This window comes from Dipodomys ordii, unplaced genomic scaffold, assembly GCF_000151885.1.
Source record: "Dipodomys ordii isolate 6190 unplaced genomic scaffold, Dord_2.0 Scaffold104, whole genome shotgun sequence".
NCBI lineage: Eukaryota > Metazoa > Chordata > Mammalia > Rodentia > Heteromyidae > Dipodomys > Dipodomys ordii.
In genome coordinates, this window is record NW_012267320.1 from 4766935 (window position 1) to 4784086 (window position 17152).

At 44.0% G+C, this 17152-nt stretch overlaps 1 protein-coding gene and 1 pseudogene across 1 annotated transcript in view; one reads left to right on the plus strand and one right to left on the minus strand.

Annotated features, from left to right (window-relative positions):
- Positions 1-17152, plus strand: part of Tiam1 (T-cell lymphoma invasion and metastasis 1) — a 350718-nt gene that overhangs the window by 51863 nt on the left and 281703 nt on the right. The gene's annotated exons all lie outside the window — the stretch shown is intronic.
- On the minus strand, positions 186-804 carry LOC105994029 (annotated as a pseudogene).

A 17152-nucleotide genomic window follows, 5' to 3' on the forward strand; every position in this document is an offset into this window, starting at 1 on the left:
GAGAGAGAGAGAGAGAGAGAGAGAGAGAGAGAGAGAGAGAGAGAGAGAGAGAGAGAGAAAGTGTGACTACGAAGGCAATAAATGCTTTTTTTGAACATTTCAGTTTTTTTTTCTTTAAAAGGAGTGAGTTGTATATAAGGGGTTAAATGCTTTGTAGAGAAGAAAAGAATTGTGCTGTAACCAGCTTATTCATCATCTTCATCATCTTCATTGTCCTCAACCTCTTCGTTTTCTTCTTCTTCGTCTTCTTCATCTCCTTCCTTTTTTTTTGCTCTCTTCAGCCTTCACAGCTCCCTTTTTTGCTGCATCAGGTTTTCCGTTAGCTCGGTAGGCGGCAAAATCCTTTTCGTATTTTTCCTTCAGCTCAGCGGCCTTCTTTTCATAAGGCTGCTGTCATCAGCAGCGGCGCTGCTCCACAGCTCTCCCAGCTTTTCTCAGCATTACCAACAGTCGGGCCAGGATGTTCTCCTTTGATTTCAGGGCGGGGCTCAGAACAGAAGAAGAAGACCAAAGGAGGCCTCTTGCACGCGTGGGGATCCTTGAACTTCTTTTTTTTGTTTCCCCTTTAGGAGGGATGTAGGTTTTCATTTCATAATGGGCCTTGTCTGCCATGGCCATGTCTTCAGATTTCCCTTTCTCTTTAGCAGACATAGTCTTCCACCACTCCGAACACTTCTTAGAAAACTCCGAGAAGTTGACCGAAGCATCCGGGTACTTCTTCTTGTGTCCTCCCAGCAAGTTTGCACAATGAATGCCTCTCGGTTGCTTAGGACCTCTTTTGCCCATGTTCTGTTTTTCCTCCATGAGGCACAGAGTCGCTGGCGCTTCTCGCTCGCCCCTGTGCTGTCATCTCCGTGGAGCTCAATGCACTGCAATGGCTGTGAGAGTGGGAGCCAGATACAAGAAAATGCGTTGATCATGTACAGAGGGTCCTACTGTGACCCCAGGTCATAGTCATAAGGGGAAACTGACTTGCCTTCTCCCCTCTCTGTGCAGACTCAGTAGATAATGGGCATTTTCCACAGTGGAGATTTTTAGGGTAGGAGGCAACTCCACTAAGAATATAATAACCATGTCTATGACTTCTATGGGAGCTGGGTGCTGGTGGCTCACACCTGTAATCCTAGCTCCTCAGGAGGCTCAGATCTGAGGATTACAGTTCAAAGGCTGCCCAAGCAGGGAAAATCTGTGAGACTCGTACCTCCAATTAACCACCAGAAAACTGGAAGAAATACAGTGGCTCACTGTGATAGAGTGCTAGCCTTGAGTAAAAGAGCCACAGTGCCCAGGCCCCAAGTTCAAGCCCCATGCCCAACCAAAAATATGAAAGAATAAATAAAAATAATCTATGGGAAAAATGGAAAAAACAGGCTTTCTAGATAGCCCTAGAATTCCTTTTTCTTTCTTCTTGTTTTTGTCTGAGACCTAGACTGGCGCTCAGTGTCTGATGCTGCTTTCACTCATTCTCGCTAACACCTGAGCCACGCCCCAATCCCTCTTTTCCCATTCTCCTAGGGCAAACTTTTTTTTTTTTTTTTGGTTGGTCGTGGGGTTTGAACTCTGGGCTTGGGTACTGTCCCTGCGCTCCTCAGCTCAAGGCAAGAACTCTACCACTTGAGCCACAGCACCACTTCCGATTTTCTAGTGGTTTATTGGAGATAAGAGTCTCACAGACTTTCCTGCCTGGGCTGGATTTGAACCATGATCCTCAGATCTCAGCCTCCTGTGTAGCTAGGATTACAGGCGTGAGCCACTGGCACCCGGCTTAGGGCAAACTTTTATATTCAGTCCAGGATAAAATCATATTTTTTTTCCTGCTCACTTTCAGCAGTCCAAGGAAATCTTAATGATCTGGACACCTTATTTTTCTGGAAGTCTTTTCTGAGCACTTTGAGCAAAAAGGCCTGTAAGATGGGGGTGTGCTCTCGCATCTCCATGGGTGTCCCTCTCAGGTCATTTTTGGGATGTAGGAGAAGCCGCCAAATCGTCTCACACCCAGAAGCTCCTCCTGTAGGAGTGTTGTCCCTTTCAGCTTTCCTCCCATTTTCTCTTCCTTCCTCTTTCTTTTCTTGTGAGGATATCATAAGGACCACTTGGAATACAGATATAATTTTGTATTTCCCCTCTAACGAATACACAAGGACCAGACTGTTTTGATTGATAACTAGGCTTTACTTCTAAGATTGTGTGCTCTGTATATGCCTGAGTTTCCCAGTTTGTAAAATAGGGATAGGGACAGTAGTCTTTGAATATCTGCAAGTTCCTCCACATTTGTAGACTGAAGCAACTGTGAATGAAATGTATTTCTTAAAAAAAAACTACAAACAAACCCACCTGCATCTGCACTGAACACATATGAACTTGTTTCCATGTCATTATTTTGTTAACAAAACAGTGTAACATCTGTCTACTTGGCATTTGTCTTGCATTAGACATTACCAGTAAGCCACAGATGACTTTAGGTACTGTTATTTTCTAGAATGCTTTAAGCATCCATGCAGGAGGTTCTAGAGCCCATCTCCCACTGATCGAGCCCCAGCTTTTCAGTCCACTGCCCAGCACTGATAAGTTCCATAGCTCAGTAACCAACCCTGTCATATGTCCTTCTTACTTTGTGCTGTGGGGCCGAAACCCCCAAAGGAGGACAGGATGGCATGAGTAGTTACCGGGAGTCAACCGTGGCACTAAGTCTGGCCCTCTTTGGCCAGATGATTCTTTGTTGCAGGGTCATCCTGTGTGTTGGAGGGCTGGGCCCACTACATAGTCGTAAGTACCTCCCACATGTTTCTGGTCATCATCAATTGTCCACTCGGGGTACTAAATGTCTTTGGGTTTCTGTCCCCTGAGCTGGACTTCCCAGACTTTATAAACTGGTGCATAGTCATCTGGAACAAAACTGTGGGAAAGGAGGTGAGATGGGAACCCATGGAGTCAGGCAGGGTTCCGGCTGCCACTTTCCAGGCTCAGACTTCTGCATGTGCTCTGGGTTTTGCTTGAAGGCCATAAACTGCACGATCCATCTGTCCTAGAATCCAGGAAAGCCTGCCTGTGGCACAATGTCTGCTGTGTTTGAATGTCCTCTCCGAATGTCATGGTTGAAGTTAAGTTGCTGTTGATATTTTGAAACCTTGAAGAGGTGATGAGGTCAGGAGTGGACTTAGCCTGATATCATACAGTAATTGTAGAGTGGTTGTTAGAAAGTGACTGTGGCTCCCTCTGCTTCCACTGTCTCCTGCCCCTCCTTCCCCTTGCTGCGTGAAGTCTCTGTCATGTTATGATACACTGTCCCTCATCAGACGCAACCTCTTGACATTAGACTTCCCAGACTTCAGAGTTAATTTCAAAATAAATCTCTCATCATTGCAAATTACTCAGTTTGTGGTATACTGGACTAAGATGACATCTCAGCCAGGGCTTCTGCTGGTCTTTTCCTGACAGCAGTGAGACTCCTGTGGGCTTCATGAAGAGGGCGGGAAGGGGGTCGCATGAATGAGGTCTCAGTGCTGCCCCTAGTGGTAGCATCCATGCGGACCTCATTAGTTCCCAGACTGGTCAGTGGCTTTCTTCTTTGCATGCCCCCAGCCAAAGAACACTGGACTCCTCTGGTCTTCAGATGATGAAGAAGAGTGGTTCAGAGTGTCCACAGAGGGGCAGGCAGCAAGATGTTGTCCCCTGGGCCCAACAGCTGACTCCTGGATCTCGTTCATGGGGCCATGGTCACAAGGCACAAGGATGTAGAGGTACACAGCTGAGTACCTAGATGGACATCTCTGAACCTCAAATGTCCAGCATGAGTGAGGTGTTAATATTGTTGCCAAACAAGGCACAGGAGCTCCACCTGCTGATGCTTCCTTGTTTTTCTTGTTTTGACAGCAAGAAATGACTCAAGGTCAGGTGCCAGTGGCTCATGCCATAATCTTAGCTTCTTGGGAGGCTGAGATCTGAGGATTGTGGTTCAAAACCAGCCTGGACAGAATAGTCCATGACACTTTATGTCCACTTAACCATCAAAAAGCCAGAAGTGGAGCTGTGGGCCAAGTGGCTAGAGTGACAGCCTTGAGCAGAAAAAGCCAAGTGATAGTGTGAGGCTCTGAGTTCAAACCCCAGTCCTGACACAAAAGGAAAAAAAAGAAAAGAACATGACCCAAGATGGCAGGACAGCCATTTCTCTTGCTCCTGGTTCTGAATGCAAGCCTCACACCAAGTGGCACAGTAGACTTCCAGGGTTGGGGTGACTAGAATTTCTAGAGGCCATTGATGGCTGTCAGACATGGACATTTCCATTGCTTTCAAGAATAATCCAATGTGCTTAGTTTTAGGATGCGGGGCAGATGAGTCTCCCAGTCTTCCTGAAAGGAGCTGGTTCAGCAGTTGCCTATGGTGCCTGTCCTCGAACAGGTCCCAGCCGATAGTGGGTGTAAATCATGTTGACTTGCGGCTCATCGAGCCAGTTGATTTCTTCTCCGTGGAATGATGCTTACTCTTGAACCTAGGCAAGTGCAGATGCTGTTTGTGGAGAGGGTTTCTTGTGGTTAGCGTTGGAGTGCCAGGCACTGTGGGCCTCTGTATTTAGGCCACAGTGTGGAACTAAGGGAACAGACTTCTGAGCTGGGCCATCACCTTGCACTGGGGTCTTCATCTGTGTGACTTCATTCCTTCCTCTGCGGAGTGGGGATCCTAGCAGTCCCTACCCTCGGCACGTTCTGAGGATGTAGTGTGTTAATGCCTGTAAAGGCTTGAATGTGACCTGTGGTTAGCATTCAGTGGCTGAGTGGTTGTGCTGCTGGATTGTTAGCAAGGTGTTATATTCTTGGATGCAACCTGTGAGAGTCCTTACTCTTCAGGAATGTCACCTGTAAAGGGCCGACTGTCCCTGTGTGTGTGTGTGTATGTGTGTGTGTGTGTGTGGTGTGTGTGTGCATCTGTGCATGTGCGCACATGCACACATGTGCATGCATGTGCACTTGACACTGTGGTGGGAAGTAGAGACCAGCAGAGATAATGTGATCATTAGAAGTTTGAGATTACAGATCTAAATCTTGATTTGTAATCCAAGAACTAGATTATAGTGACTTTAAGTCTTTCTACTTCTTTGTGTTAGGATTACTATATCAGTGTCACAGGCTTCTAGAAAACACTTGTTTTAGTTCATTTTTTTTTTGTTACTATAGCAAAGTACTGGAGACTAGGTAATTTATAAAGAATAGATGCTATTTCGCTCATGTTCTTGACATTGCAAAGTCCAAGAGCACAGTGCTAGCATCTGCTTGGCCACTGGTGAGGCCTCTTGCGGTGTCATAATGTGTTGAAGGGCATGAGATGAGGAGAAAGAAGTATGTGGTTCTTGTCCTTTCTTCCTTGTCTCATAAAGCCACCTTGATGACTTCATTTACTTAGAAGTACCTTCCAAATATCCCATCTCTAAATGCTGCAAACATTTGTATTTGGGCTTCAGGCTTTTAATGCATGAACTTTGGGAGATACGTTTATCCCATAACACTCATTCCAATGCACAGTGAGTTATAAAATGTGACCCATTAGCACAACCTCTGGGTGTCGGACTCATTGCATGGTCTCTGTTCTAGGACATGTGAGGATGAGGGTGGCCTATGGGCCGCTTTCCTAGGGCCATTTGGAATGAACTGCTGAGTGAGGAGGGGCCAGGGTTGCTCTGATTTGCTCTCCGTTCTGCATTTTTCTGCTGATTTATTATGTCACTGTTGGTGCTAGACCCAAGGACCCCTGTCCTGCCATGCCCTCCCATATACCTCTTCACAGGTGGTCTTTTCTCTAACTTTGTGAAACAGTATTTCTTGGAGGCTCTGTGCTACAGGCACCTGTGGTATAAAGATGATTTCCTTTCCTACCTCATAATCCAGCTGTCTTTGGGCTGCTGCAACAAAATACCAGAAATAACTGAAATCTGTTTCTCACAGTTGTGGAGGTGTGCAAGATCCGGGCACCGGCCAATCTGGTACCTGGGGAGGGCTACCTTCCTGATTCCTAGAGGGTGCCTTTCTTTTATGTCCTCACAGGGTAAGAAGGGCCAGCGAGGCCCCTTCTGGGGTCTCTTTTATAAAGGCACTATACCTGCAGAGCCTTCATGACCTAACTACTCTGCTGTGGTTTGGTTATGGTTCCAGTTTTCCCCTAGACTTCATATGTTTAGCTTCATCCTGAGAGTCATATATTAATGGTATTGAAAGCTGGAAACTTAATCTAACTATAGTTTTTGTCGATGGGTGATTTGAAGTGAGATTAGGTAGCTGCTGTGCTTGCATCCTGGAGACTTTAAAAGCAGAGAAAGAGCACACATAATGTGAGTTTTCTATCTGCTGCCATGTGAAGCACTATGCCCACTCAAAAGAGTTTGCCAGCAAGCAGATCTTGACCACATGAGGCCTCTAATTCTGTAATTTCCATGACCATAAGTCAAAATAAGCCTTCCTAAGAAAAATTTTGGGTACAAGTACTGGGGTTTGAACTCAGGACTGGAGCATTGTCCCTTACTTTTTTTCACTCAAGGCTGGCACTCTACCCAAGTCATGGCTCCTCTTCTGGTTCTTTGGTGGTTAATTGGTCATAAGAGTCTCACAGACTTTCCTGCTCAGCTGGCTTCAAACCATCATCCTTCGATCTCAGCCTCCTGAGTAGCTGGGATTATAGGCATGAGCCAGTAGTGCCCAGCTAAGCCTCTTTTCTTTACAAAATAATCTGACTCTGATAGTTTGCTGTAGTAACCAAAAGCTGACTAATACAACCTTTCAAAGAACCCTCTACTCTTTACTTTTAAAAAATTAGTATTATAAAGGTGATTTACAACTTCCTATTCATAATATCATTTTGGAGATGAGAATTTCAACACAACCTCGAGATCCGCAAGGTTCGGGTCAGTGTCTGGGAACCCCGAGCAGTCCCGGGGATGGTCCTTTTATGGGACCCCTCTGTCCGTTACAGGAGTGCCCGCGCTTTTTTCAGCCAGTAAATTTAAAGTGTTACAACCTGGTCTGCACGCAGGCAGCCAATCCTTTTAAAACAAATCATATGTTTTAGCCAATCACTGTTCGAGGGGGTCCCTGTCTCCGGCCCTTGGTATGAGGAAGTGACCTTTGTCCGAGTCAGCACCTGTTGACCTTTGTCCGAGTTGACCTTTGTCCGAGTCCATGCCTGTCGTTCACTCACACCAGGGGGCTGACTGCGGGGTGGGATTAGTTAGTAGGGTGTGGGCTTATTGATTAACTGGTGAGGTTAGTTATCAAAAGGGGGAATATGGGGGTAATATAATTTTCTTAGCAAAGCATGTTACAGAAGCCAGAAATAGCTTGGTTAGATACAAAACTCTGTTCCCCTAAAAAAAGGAGGCTCAGGGCCTGCTTGGTTAGGGAGGGGGTCAGAATGTACAGCACCAGTCATAGCAGAGAAGGCTTGGAGCCTTGGTTAAGGGAGGACCATGTTGGACTCAGGGTCGTGGAGAATCTCTAGGGTCTCCTTAGATGATAAGAACTCTGGGATTGTAGGACCCTCAGTACCGTGGACTTTGGAAGCTGTTTAAAGCAGTGTTTAAGTAAAGTTACTTAGCTAGAAAGTGGGGGTGAAGGATTTGAAACACACAGTATTCCATTTTTCAAAATGTCTTCCTTCTTTCTGTTCCTCTTTCTGATTTTCACCTTGCTTAAGGGAGGCTATTTTTTGCAAGGTCCCTTCTCAGGAAGGAAGCTGGGTTTGGAGGCTGGCAGGCTTTGGTTTGCTAGCTGCATGGTATTAATTTGGTCAGCTGGTAATGGTCTGTTGGGCCCACGCCTGTGGATGTGTGCTGGCTGAATCCCAGAGTCTGTGGAGTGTGTGTGTGTGTGTGTGTGTGTGTGTGTGAAAGGCATGAAGAGTGGTAGGCTGCAGAGGGGTGGAGTTCTTTAGTGAGGGAATTAGTTTGTTCTGACTATGTATTTGATTATCTTTTTGTTATTGCGATAAAGTACCTGATAAAAGCAAGGAAGAGGTTCATTTTGCCTCATGGCTTTGGAAGTTCCAGTTTATGGTCACCTGGTGCTTTTTTGCCTATGTCAAGGCAGAACAACATGGTGGGTGGAGAACAACATGGTGGGTGGAGTGTTGGGAAGCTACACATTTCCTGGCCAGCCAGGAAGCAGGGAGACACACACACACACACACACACACACACACACACACAGAGGAAGAGGCAGGGACAGGATATACCCTTCCAAGACACATCCCCAGTTACCTACTTCCTCTATCCAGGCACTACCATTGATGAAGTTACCTCATTCATGGCCATTCACCCTTTAGTAGTGCCACCAGTTGGGGACCAGGCCTTCACCACAGAAGTTGTATTGGGGACATTTTATATACAAACAATAACAGGGTGATAGAACAGAATAGACCACAGACTGGATGGATTATTAATATACACCTCTGGGTTCTGGAAGGTACAAGATTGGGATGCCAGTAGATTTGTGTCTAGTGAAGACAGCTTCCTGGTTAGTTGACAGTCAATATTTTGTGTCCTCGCGTGGCGGAAGGATGATGGAGTGTGGGTTCTGGGGTCTCTCATGGAGCATTCATTCCATACATGAGGCCTGCATCTTTTTGACGTAGCTATCCCTCCCAAAGACTTCACCTCATATTGTCAATTTAGGGATGTTGATCTTAGGACTCCAGTCTAGTCTATGTGGGTTTTCTGATTGCCTTCCTATTCTTTCTCTTCTTCTTCTTCCTCCCCCCCCTCTCTCTTTTGGTTGGTCATGGAGCTTGAACTCTGGACCTGGGTGCTGCCCTCAGCTCTTCAGCTCAAGGCAAGTGCTCTACCACTTGAGCCACAGTGCCACTTCCGGTTTTCTGGTGGGTCATTGGAGATAAAAGTCTCACAGATTTTCTTGCCTGCGTTGGCTTTGAACTGCTACCCTCAGATCTCAGCCTCCTGAATAGCTAAGATTACAGGTATGAGCCACTGGCTTCTCTTTTTAAGTCAGTAAATGAGTCTGTCATACCATGGTTTGCACTTTTTTCCGAAGTTACCTTGGCTGGGCATGGAAGTCTCACACTGGATTTACCTTCTGGCACCACGTGCATACAAGGGTCATTTCTGACCCTACATGTAGATTTCTCAGGCAGCTGCTTGACTGTAAGTGAAGACTCCATCGTGATGAAGTCCCTGTTAAAAATGTCAGCTAAATTTACAACAGCTTGTTTTGCGTTGTGTAATTCTCTTGAGAACTGGATCTTATAGCTTTGACCCTGAGTATTATAAAAACACTTCTTTGCCCCTTGGATTCGCTGGTTGTCCCAAAATGAATGGTAGAAACTGTTGGTAGAAGCAGATGCTTCTACTCTTAGAAATCTACATAGCAAAAAATGAGTCTCACTATGTTGAAACTGTGACATGTGTTTGAAAATAAAGTTTTAATTAGAAGGAGCATTTCTCAGCCCCAACCTGGTGCTGGCTGTCTTAACATGGAGCTTAAAATAAACTAGCTCCTACTTCTTGGCACAAGCCCTACTCTGCTTTTCACACACTGAATCTTGTGGGTTGAAGAGGGGAGTGCAGTAGTTGTGTGTCTGGTGATTTAAGACCTTGGACTTCCTAAAAGGAAGAGAGGGAGAGGGCTGGATCACAGCGTGGTGAGGAGGGCTGTATCTTGTACTTTGACAGACTTGTTGGTATTCACCTACTTCAGTTCACTTATGTTTATAAAATACCGCTTTCTTTCTAAACAAGAGTGTGAGAGACAGCATAGTGTAGTTTGAGTTCATGTCCTTGAACCAAGTATACTTGGGTTCATGGTCTGGTTCATTTACCAGTTGTATGGCCTGGGGGCAGGTCATGTACTCTATGATTTTGAGTCTCCATCTTTATTACCACGTGGAGAGAGAGGAGTATAAATTACACATGCACAGGCCTTGCTCATCATTATTGCTATAGGTAAGTCCTTGACTTATTCTTGAGTCACTACCAAGGTTCCCCATGATGTTTTTAGCTTCGGGTGGCCTGGACTGGGGATGCTTCTGGTTCAGTTCAGTCAAGGACTGGCAGATCTACAGTTGCCTTCGCCAGATGCACATGGGTGGTGGGTGGGAGTGTCCCTGCAAGCCAGTTTGTGGATTGCACCTCCCTTCTGCTTCGCTTATGGCTCACTCTCCACCCACCTCCATCACACAGCCCTCACCACATAGAAGCAAAACAAACATGCACAGGCTCTGGGAATTAAAACAGAATCCTGTTTTTGGTTTCCTGATACCACACTGATTTGCCCAGGCAACTAGAAAGTCAAATCTTCAGCTTTTTGTTTTTATTTTACATAATGAACAATGCCTTGAGGCATGTGATAAATCGTAGTTGAGTCTTTGTCCTGGGTCCTGGTAAAAGGTTGATAAAACCCTTAGGATCCAGAGGGATAGAATGATTTTCTTTTGTATGTTAATGAGATGATTGGCACTGGGCCACCCTAGAGGGCCAATCCATGGGAGTTGGTCTACTCACAAAGATAAAAGGGTCACACTCTTAGCTCTATCCATTCCTCCTGAGAGGGGAGGTGACAACTACTAATCAATAATTTACCTCTATAAGATCACTAACAGTGGATTGGTACTGGGAGTATGGAACATGGAAGCTTAGAACCCTCCTTCTTTATCCAACCCTCTGTACCTGTAACGTTAATTCCTAAGTTACAGCCTTTACAATGAATCCAAATGTGTCAGTTTTCCATCACTTTGAAAAAAATATCTGGAATAGACAATTTAGAAGGAGGAAAGGTTTACTTGGCTCAAGCTTTATTTGGAGGTTTCAGTATATGATTTGTTCAATTTATTTCTGTGGTCCAGAGGTGAGACAGAAATGTTTTGTTGTGAAGAAGTGGTGAGGTAGAGCTGCTCACCTCAGGCAGCCAGGAAGCAGAGAGAAATAACCAGGGACAAGATAGAGTCTACAAAGGCATGCTCACAGTGGCAAGCTTCCTTCAACAAGGACAACATCCCAGTAAACTCATTCAGCTCTGAACTCATCAGTGAAGTTAACATTGTTACGATCCAATTAACCTCGCCATAGCACTGCCAGTTGGGTGTTGTCTTTTTTGTGATATACTTATATCTAGACCGGAACAGAAAACAAGTGGGTTTCATGACTTCTGTGTAATTTAACCAGTTATTGAGCTTGATGAGAGAGACATGAGATTCTCAGAATTTGTAGTTGGCTAGGCAGAAGTGTGGGTGCCCTGGGTACCCCATTTGTAGCTGGTATCTCAAAAAAGTGTGGTGGTTTTGTATGATGGAGCTCCTGGACTCTATAACTGTAGGTCCTACCCAGTCAGGTTAAGCACTTCTGAATAGGTGATTGAATGACAGGAGGCCCAGTTAGTCTTCCCTCCCCTCCCCTCCCCTCCTCTCCCATTACTAAAGAATCAACAACAATGGTTCTTCTATAACTTGTACTTTTTTTTATTGTGGGGTATGTGTTTGTATGTTTTCTGAGTAGCTAGAATTATAGGTGTGAGCTCCTGGTAACCATTTACCTTAGACTTAAAAAAATGATTGTTATTATAAAGGTAATGTACAGAAGGTTTACAGTTACACAATTCAGGTAAAGAATACATTTCTTTTTGGACAATGTTACCCCTTCTCTCACTCTCCCAGTTTTTCCCTCTTGTCTCTACCCACAAGTTGTATAGTTGATCTTCAACATAGTTCTAGTGAGTCCTGTTGGTGCATTTGTTCACCCTTTGTCACTCCATTTCTGTGCTCCTCCGTACCCTCGCAAAGACAGATAAATGAACAAACAAGACAAAAAGAAGACAAAAACAACAACAAAGAAAAACTCTTGTTTCCATTTTCTGGAATTCATTTCAATAAACATCATTTTATATGATCAGTGGCACATAGGCATTTCAACTTTGTATTCCTCCCCTAAGAAAATCCTCCTTTGGTCTCACTATGTGTGAGTGCCCAGAGTCCTATATAATTTACCATATCCCAGTGTACTGTAGACCTAGCTTTTGCATATGAGGGAAAACAAATACTATTTGTCTTTTGAGCTTGGTTTACTTTACTTAACATGATTTGTCCTAGGTCCATACATTTCCCTGCGAATGACATAATATTCTTTCTAATGGCTGTGTAAAATTACATTGTGTGTAGGTACCACACTTTTTTGGATCCAGTTATCTGCTGTGGGGCATCTAGGCTGTTTCTATAACTTGGCTATTGTGAATAATGCAGTAAAGAACATGGGTGTGCAAGTGTCTTTATGGTATCCTGGCTTGTGATATTCTGGATAGCTGCCTAGGAGTGCTATGGATGGGTGTTAGGGAAGATCTATATTTAGTTTTTTGAGAAACCTCCAGACTACTGCTGTCCAGAGTAATTGTACTTGTTTACATTCCCCCTGACAGGCAGTAGGATTCCTTCCCCCCCCACATCTCCACCACATTTGTTGTTGTTCGAATTCACAATGTTGGCCAGTATAACTGGGTGAGATGGAATCTCAGTTGTTTTGATTTGCATTTTCTTTATGGCCAGGGATGATGAGTGTTTCCTCATGTGTTTCTTTGCCATTCTATTTCTTCTTCAGATAAGTCTCTCCTTAGCTCCTTTGCCCATTTAGTGATTTTTTTTTTTTTTTGGTTTTGGGAGGGGTTAATTTCTTGAGCTCCTATATTTTGTATATTAGGCCTTTGTCTGATATGTTCTGGTAATGATCTTCTCCCAGTGTGTTCGCTGGCTTTCTAGCTCAGTAACTATATCATTTGCTGTGCAGAAACCTTTTATTTTGATGTAATCCCATTTGTCAAGTCTCTTTCCTATCTGCTGTGTCCCAGGAACTCTTTTCAAAAAGTTTCTGGCTGTGCCTATGAGTTCTAGTGTTTCTCCTGCTCCTTCTTGCAGTAATCTTAAAGTTTCAGGTCTGACATTGAGGTCTTTGATCCACTTTGAGTTGATATTAGTGCATGGTGACAAACAAGGATCTTCGTTTTCTGCATATGGATGTCAAATTTTCCCAACGCAAATTATTGAAGAGATTTTTTTCTGCTGTATGTCTTTGGATTCTTTATCAGATAGCTGTAAGTGTATAGTTTTATTCCTGTGTGTTCTAGTCTATTCTGTTGATTTTCAGGTCTGTTTTTGTACCATTACCAAGCCATTTTTTTGCTATTTTATCTTTGTATTAGAGCTTAATGTTTGGGATTATGATACCACTAGTATTACTTTTTTTTTTATTTTTTTTTATTTTTGGGTCCGGTTGTGGGGCCTGAACTCTGGGCCTGGGCACTGTCCCTCAGCTCTTCAGCTCAAGGCTAGCGCTCTACCACTTGAGCCACAGCGCCACTCCCGGCTTTTTTTTTTTTTGTCGGTCGTGGGGCTTGAACTCTGGGCTTGGGGGCTGTCCCTCAGCTCTTCAGCTCAAGGCGAGTGCTCTACCACTTGAGCTACAGCACCACTTCCGGTTTTCTGGTGGTTTATTGGAGATAGGAGTCTCACGGTCTCTCCTGCCCGGGCTGGCTTTGAACCGCGATCCTCAGATCTCAGCCTCCTGAATAGCTAGGATTACAGGCGTGAGCCACCAGCACCCGGCTTCCTGGCTTTTTTCTTTTTGCTTATGTGGTGCTGAGGAATCGAACCCAGGGCCTCAGGCATGCAAGGCAAGCGCTCTACCACTGAGCCACCTTCCCAGCCCACCACTAGTATTACTTTTTATTTTTTTGCCTAACATTGCATTGGCTATTTATCTTGGATTTCTTAAAAAGCTATTTATTTCAAAGGGTCATTGCCTCTTTAGTTCTCATGTTATATGATGCTGACTAGACTAGTCTAGACTACTGGCAGGTCCAAGGAAAGGAGAGGAGAAAGGTAGAGGAAAGTGGTATGCTTTCACAGTGGCAGCCAGGCCAACAAACATGATTTGTGTCCACGTGGCTTCTGGCAGGTGGAATAAACTTGAACTGATTCATTAATAAGCCTGGAATATTCAATTTTCCCCCTGCCTGGTCAAGTCATTTTTCTTACCTTATTTAAGCCAATCACTGTTTGGTTTGGAAACTCTAGGCCTACTTATCATTGCTAGTTTTAATAGACTTTCTCTTCCATCCCACTTAAGACTTTTTAACCAACGTCATACATTTCTTTTTGTTGTTTTGCAGAGTGCTTGACCTGTTTTCGTAAACTAGGACAGCAATTTTACTGAAAGACTGCAGAATTTGTTGTGTAGAAGATCTGAATGGGATTCCTGCAAGTGTCTTACTGTATTTTCTGTTCCTATAACAAAACACTTGAGTCTGGAGAAATTTGTGAAGAATAGTAGTTTATTTTCCCTTTGGTTCAATAGGTTGGGAAGTCGAACAGTATGAATGATACTGGTATATGGTGAGGCCTTGTGGATGTATCAACATGGCAGATGGCAGCATCCAGTGCAAAAGAAAATGTATGTATCAGCTTACGATGCTCTTCCTCTTTTCTTTACGACAGAGGCTCACTGTAGCCCAGGTTGGTCTTGGTCCTCTTGTCTCTTCCACTTGAGTGCTTCACTTGGATGTTTTTCTCTTCTTATAAAACAACCAGTCATAGTCTCATTAAAGGGGACTCATTCTGAGGATCCCATGTGATCCTAGCCACCTTTGCAAGACCCCAACTCCAAATGTCATATGAATCTGAAGACTTTGTTTGGAACAATGAAATTTGAAGGGCACATTCAAGCCCTGGCATCCAGAAGCAAATGCTTCCTTTATTTGTGTGTATGTGTGTGGGTGCATGTGTGCGTGTTGGAACTAGGGCTTAAGATCAGGGCTGGGGCCTTGGCCCTTGGCATTTTCACTGAAGGCTAGCACCATGTCACCTAAGGCACAGCTCCACTTTTGGCTTTTTGATGGTTAATTGGTGAAAAGAGTCTCACAGGCTTCTTTCCTGAGCTGGCTTTGAACTGTGATTCCCACATGTCAGCCTCCTGAGTAGCTGGGATTACAGGCGTGAGCCACTGGTGCCCAGCTTCTTATCTGTGTTGTCCTAGTCTCATGTCTTCATTTAATGGATTGGTGAGCTAAGGATGAGAACGTTAAAATAGTTTGCACTAAGCCACTTTAGTGCGTTAGCCAGTGGAACCTGGGGGTAATGCTGATGCTCTCAGGGCTCGCTTGAGTAAATCCAGGACAAATAGATTTAATTCCTTAGTTAAAAATGCAATTCATAGTGACAGGTGGATGTCATTGACTAGCAAAGTGGGTCAGTGACACACTGCACTGTTTTGTGACAAATGTAGGTTAACTGATTTAATGGAAAACCACAATCCAGGGGTAAGTGGACTTGAAAAGCTTAAGCCCTCTCCCCTGGTGATGAGTGAGATTGAATATATTTAGTTCTTTGAGTCCGAATCTATTATCAGCAAACATTTTGCTCAGTCTTGCTGTTAAAAACTGTTGCTTTAATTCAAAATCTATCAATAGTATAGTGACTATGTACTTGTCTTTGTGCTGGGTATTAAGTATGAAGAGCTAAAATGATTAGTTGTTGTCTTAGGCATTCAGGAGGCATGTAGGTATTGCCTGAGAGGATGGGAGGAGGTACTGCCTCACACTCTGGAAGTGTGTGGAGGGGTTCCTGTAGAGTCCTCAGTGTAGACAGGGGTGGGGTGTCAGGGAGGGTTCACCAGAAAGAGCAATGTTTTGGGGTAAGGAGTCTGATTGGAGAAGGGTACTTCAGATAGGAAAAAAAATTAAGTGTTGTCATCATGGAACTTTACTTTTATAAGTACTGTCCTCTTGTCCCATTTCTTTGCTCTCTTCCTTCCCTCAGTGATGGGCTAGTATGCTAGCCCTTTGGGGTGAATAAAATGGCCTGTTTCGTAGTGTTTGCAACACCTAGGGGGTAAAATTTCTTCTCACAGTTGGTCTTAAGCTATCAATGTATTGGCTTGTCCCACAGAATTCCCAAAACAGTGACAGTCGATCACAACTGTGTAACTCCACATCAGCACACTGCCTCTCATGTCCATCCATCCATCCATCCATCCATCCATCCATCCATCCATCCATCCATCCACCTACCTATCCTTCCATCCATCATGCACACCTGTCTATATTCATTTATATTCTTCTATATTCATTTGCCTATCCATCATTTATCCATCTGTCATTTTTCCATATAGCTTTTTTTCTGTAGCACTATGCATAGAACCCAGGGCCTCTGAAGTTTCTAGACAAACACTTCTGCCACCTGAGCTATGTCCCCAGACTTTTTTTTTTTAAGGTAGTCCAGTATAAGGCCCGGATTGGCCTTAAATTCTCAATTCTCCTGCTTCTCTCCTTCCTAAGTAGCTGTGGTTATAGCCGTGTGCCGTCATGCCCAGCTATCCACATAGTTTTAATCAAACAGGGTCACAGGAATAGATTATGTTACACCTTAGAGTTCTTTCATTTTATAGATAAGAAAACTATAGGCTATAGAGGCAACATCACTTTCTCAATGTCTTTCTTTTTCTTTTTTTACCCTTTTCTTTTTTATTTTATTGTGAAAATACCATACAGAGGAGTAACAATTACATGGGCAAGGTAATGAGTACATTTCTTATCAAGCATTGTTGCCTCCTCCTCTGTTTCCCCTTCCCTTCTCTTCCCATCTCCCTTGCCCCCACCAAAGTTGTAAAGTTCATTTTTCTACATAACGACTTGTACATCTCATTGTTGCAGTGGGCCTACCTGTATCCCTATTTAAACGATTTGTTTTTGCCCTTCCTCTGTACAAATTATACTGACGTCAAATACAATGAAAGCAGGGGTTATACCATGGGGGAGGGATGTACAAAGCACCGAAGAAATCATCTTATAAATATGTTAGAAACAATCGCAAGAAAGAAAGAAACATTTGAATACTTATCTTGGGGTTCATTTCACCTAACTTCAACTTATCTGACCTGTTCTGCTTGTCTCAGACATATACTAGTTATTGCAAATAAGGGAAACCATGGGACCTATGTTTCTTTGGGCCTGGCTTACTTCACTTAATGTAATTTTTTCCAAGTCTTTCCATTTCCTAACAAATGGGGCAATGTCATTCTTTCTGATGGAGGCATAGAATTCCATTGTGTATATATACCACATTTTCTTGACCCATTCATCTACTGAGGGGCATCTGGGTTGGTTCCATATCTTAGCTATGG